The following is a 5,167-nucleotide window of genomic DNA, read 5'->3' as shown; positions in this document are numbered from 1 at the left end:
TTTATTGTTTTTTTTTTTAATCTAAAAAATATTTTTCCTATTTTTATAAGAGCCTCTATTCACAATAAATAAACTATATTTGAATTGCCCATTATCTAAACCATTCTATAGTGGTTTATGTTAAAAATAATAATGAAATGTGCATCAAAGGTGTGTGGAAAAAATATCTTTGAATTTTTTACTAATGCTCAGTATTTAGGTAAAGTATTTTTATTAAACGACCACGTTGACAACGCTACCATCTCGTCATTGGTGATCGACAACAGATTTTCAACCTATTTATGAGTTATGGAATCCCTTTTTCAATCATGTTTATTTACAAAATATTATTCATCTAGACCATTTTAAGAACCAAAAAGTTCACTTTTTTTATTGTAAATTCACATATGTATCTTGAATTTGAGAATTTAATAACACAACTATATAGAGTGTGCATAAAACTATTGAGAACTATTAAGTACCTATATAATTTTTATTCAAAATAATTAGGTACCTACTTTATAGTTTTGATTAAAATAAATAATGAATGATAAATGTAAAAAACATTTATATTATTAAATTCTTTATGAATGATGTATATTATAATATATATACATTTTACATTTATTAAAAGTTGTAATATAGGTATACCTATAGCACGTTCTATGAGTCATAGTACACTAAATTTAAAAAACAATAACTGTACTACGATTTAAGTGGATTGTTAAATTAATAACTTTTAATAAAGTAACAAATGATCAAAAAAATTCAAAAAAGTTGAACAAATTAAAGCTCAGTTTTTAGTAAGAATTTGATTTTTTATCTCAATAGATATTTACGACATTTTGAAAACTAATTTCTAATATTATATAGATTTAAAAAATTATATGATATCTCACAGTATTATGTATTATTATATAATAATAATATATGAATACATTGTTTACAATCAATTTTAATTCATTTTACGTCAACAAGTTTATATGATAATATGTATATAACTATAATACTCGTATATGTGTATTTTATAGTAAATAATATCACGTATTCACGTCAAAATAAGATAAAACATAATACTTTTTAACTTTTAACATTAATAGTCTGAATACGATTTATGGTTTATGATTTACACCCAGCTGTAGTTTTTATCAAAATAGCCATTATATATTTTACGTGTGTCAATTGTTCGATGACCGTATATAACATAAATTTTTTTAGACTGAGGGATCAAATTATTTACAAAAACTATATTAATGAAAACTCTTAGAATATTTTGAATACATTTCTATGGGAGGGGGGAATTGTGAGGTTGAATTCGACCTCTCCTCCCCTTAATACGATCATGAACCATACCGTAGTCTATCCTATAGTCATAATACGTACATAATTTCTTAAAATGTATTTGAATTTATCATGAAATTTATGTTAGATAGACAATATTCCCATTTTCTTTGATCTTTAAATACTTTAAAATTAATTTTTGAATTGTGAACATTAAGAATTTTAGATTTTTATCAGAACGATGATATACCTATTGGTTTTACAATATACGTGCTTATGAAAATATACATGTTAAGTAGGTAGTTGAAAAAATGTGTAGATTTTTAATGTTAAGTGTGGTTTCTGATAGAAAATTGAATCTTTGTTACTTTAAATAAAAATTCTCATTATTTTTCAAAATAAACGCGATAAAGCAAACAAAAATATTTTTTGACGGAAACAAATTTTTAATTAAATCTATTTTGTATTTTTTTTTATAATAATATGAACTATAAAATAAATTTAACTTTAAAATTAAAAATATTGATTTCACGTTAACTTCTCGACGAATTTAAATGTATATTTGGAAGTGTTATCGGAAATTAATTTATTGTGTTATTAAATACAACAAATTGGCAAAGTATAATATAGTCGTATAGGCAACACATTATACACCAAATTTCTATGTAACTTATTATTATTATTGAAAGACTAGTGCAAATACAGTATCGTGTGCAAAAAAAATATTGTTCTGGTCGCTTACACAAAATTAATAATAATAAAATAAGTTGTTGTTGTTGTTGTTGACTGTGAAATCGTTTGGTGTTTGACGATTGTATAAAAATCGTCGCTGATCGTGCCGCTGAGTAGTATTGCTCTATATAATTATTATTGGATTATATGTTTACACGTTGATTCGTATGATGCTGATGCGTATGTTATTGTGTTGCGTTGTCGTCGTATTTTGTATTTGTACGATGGCGGTGGCCAGTTTTGCAAAAACGAAGAAAGAACGATTGGTGGAAAGGTACAAAATAAAATTACAGCCCCATAAAGCACGATAGAAAGACTATTGTGCACTTGTACAATGTTATAGACAAAATATTCTAACTGCATAACCTACTGCAGGGGTCTCCAACATTTTTTTACGGTGGACCAAATTTGGTATACGCTTTGGCATCGTGGGCCAAAATTTTAAGAAATGTGTTGTCTAAAAAAAAAAAAAATTGTTGTCTATCTAGGAATAGATAGGTTATGAAATTGAGGAATAAATAAGAATAGTTAAGATTTATTTTAAAAATGTATGTTTATTTATATAATTTTTTATTTTACAATTCAAAATTTGTTTTATATTTCAAAACATTAATTAGCTTGGTGGGACAATGCAAAAAGCTTGGCGGGCCGAATCCGGCTCGCGGACCGTAGGTTGGAGACCCCTGACCTACTGTATGATTTATATTTTTCACACGTTTTTATTCGGTCAGCTTCTCAAAACTCAGAATTTAGTTGCGGGTTAAATTAAGGCGTGTGACAAGTATAATACGGTCGCGTATAATGCGGGATAGGTAATACACTAAAACATCACGCGGGCCGTGTAATGTGTAAAAATAATTTATATTTATGTTTGTTTGTGTAAAAGACAGGGGAAATTGCAGAACCTCCATTTCGAAAGAGTCACCGATTCCAGTCGAACCGCCAAACAATCAGCTGACGTCAATTATAGGAAACATACAGTCGACAAGTCGAAGAAGCGCGTTATATCGCGATAAAACATGCGTCGATGTAAACCTAGTACGTTAAATTATAAGAAATATACATAAAAAAAAAAAATAAATGATAAATACAAATCGAGTAGCGGCAGATATAGCAGTTTTACATATTATATTGTGTGTGTACTATACGTCTATACCTATATACCAATACTGATAATATGCATAGTACGAGGGAGCCATGTGTAATAGTGATTAGTGTGTCGGTTATTAAAATATCATACTTACGCATAAATATAATATAATATAATATATACATGATATACATACACGAGTACAAAACTCGTGACTGCAACTGGGGCTCGGCGTTGCGTCGTGTTCTTCTCTGTACCGCGCATACACTCGTATTATTTCGATAAGTCACGATCGTCTACGGTTCTCATCGGACGTCTCGTCAGACGACGATTACACGGTTTTTTTTCTCGCGTTCGCGCGTAGGTATAAACCCTATAGAAAATATAATATAACAATACAAATATTGTGTACACATGTATATATTATATATATTGTGTGTATACCATCGCCGTCTTATCGATACATGTATATAAAATGTATTAAAAGTGTCTATGTACGCGCGTAGCACGCTGCAGTCTTGAATTTATATTATTATATTATACACACACACATACCACCTACCTACAATATAATAAAAGACTATAGTCCAAATAACAAGCCGTTCGCAGTGTTCATCTCAGAAGCTTCGTTCAAATAATTCGTCGACCGTGCACAGACAGTAGCTGCATCGATGATACCTGCAGCCTCCCGTGGGTACGACGTACCTATCGTATAATGATAATATTATTATAATATACCGCTTGTACATATACATATTATAATAATGTGTATATATATAGAATATATTTATAGCCTTATTAGGTACACCTATAATACCTGCCTAGTTAATATGTATTCGGTAGGTAGTGTGTGTGTATTGTGCGTGCATACATGTCATTATATTATATTATAATACGATCACGATGATATTATTATATGATGCGATCGTCTGCTGGCTGGCCCGGTAGCAGCCGCGTGTGTCTTTATAGATAGCTTATAATAATATTATTATTATTATTATTATTATTGGTATATTGTTGTTATTATGTATTGAATATATCGGTATACGTGGAAAACTAGCAATTTGTTTGTACAAAGACGTCTCCTATTGTGTGACCACGTATGAGCGCGCGCGTCTGTATAACATACACTACCTATGTATGTATAATGAATAATATAGCGAACAACATTATAATATTTTATTATTATTATTATACAAATGACGTGTGTAACATTATTGTTATAAGCGTCCTCGGAGACGACGACAGCGACGACGCCGGCTTGCGAGTTTGTTGAACTTGTGTCTTCGTACATAACATTATTATATTTTAACAATAATTTTTGTTATATAAGAGAACTCCAAAAGTAATAATGTCGCGTGTCGACGAAGAGATTTCGAAAACGAATTCGGTCGTCGCTGGAGCGTGGGACACACCGTTGAAGCGACGAACTTTTTGTGGATCTGCGTAAAAGGACGTAAATCATCGTTGTCGGGAAAAAAGGACGTATTAGTTAAACAATCGTTTTGAAAAATCAACAGTATTCGTAATAAGATTTTGTATGATATCTATTATACCTAATCCTTATAATAGTAAAAACAAATCACCGATAACCACCTAAGCTTTACGTGTCAAAAGAATACTGCTTGTGACTTGCGTTTTACATATACGCTCGATACGTCATCTGTTTATGAATAAGTTGTGTTCCTTGAAAAAGGTATATAGTTCCACGTGGTAAACATATTTGAAATAAGGTATTATAATATCGTTAAAAATGGTTTTATTAATAATAATATTTACTTAAATATTAGTTAATACTTTAAATTTTATTATTATTAATAATAGTATGTTTGAATTAAATTTTTTTATTGTTATTTAAGCAATAAGTATTTCTGTTTTGTTTATTTGGCTACCTAATTCATAACAATATTAAAGTTTGTAAATTTTATAATTTACTTTTGTTATTTATAATCGAATCATCAGTGTAACGTTAATTTACTGTAAAAAATATATCTAACTGTAGTGTGAACTGTTAACAGATATTGCGCAAAATACAATATGGAATATGGATTATTGGAGAGTGATTTTCTGATTTCTGCAAGTAAT

The 5,167-nt window shown here is 29.2% G+C and overlaps 1 long non-coding RNA gene across 1 annotated transcript; it reads left to right on the top strand.

Moving 5' to 3' along the window:
- The first annotated feature begins 1,940 nt into the window (after nucleotides 1–1,940).
- On the top strand, nucleotides 1,941–3,121 carry LOC126550962 (uncharacterized). Its single transcript, XR_007605025.1, has 2 exons — nucleotides 1,941–2,266; nucleotides 2,879–3,121. It is a non-coding gene; the product is annotated as an uncharacterized LOC126550962 (long non-coding RNA).
- Nucleotides 3,122–5,167: the final 2,046 nt, after the last annotated feature.

The sequence above is a fragment of the Aphis gossypii genome, chromosome 3 (genome assembly GCF_020184175.1).
Source record: "Aphis gossypii isolate Hap1 chromosome 3, ASM2018417v2, whole genome shotgun sequence".
Taxonomy (NCBI): Eukaryota; Metazoa; Arthropoda; class Insecta; order Hemiptera; family Aphididae; genus Aphis; species Aphis gossypii.
The sequence above is the reverse complement of the archived record's forward strand: the minus strand, read 5'-3'. Positions and strand labels throughout refer to the sequence as shown.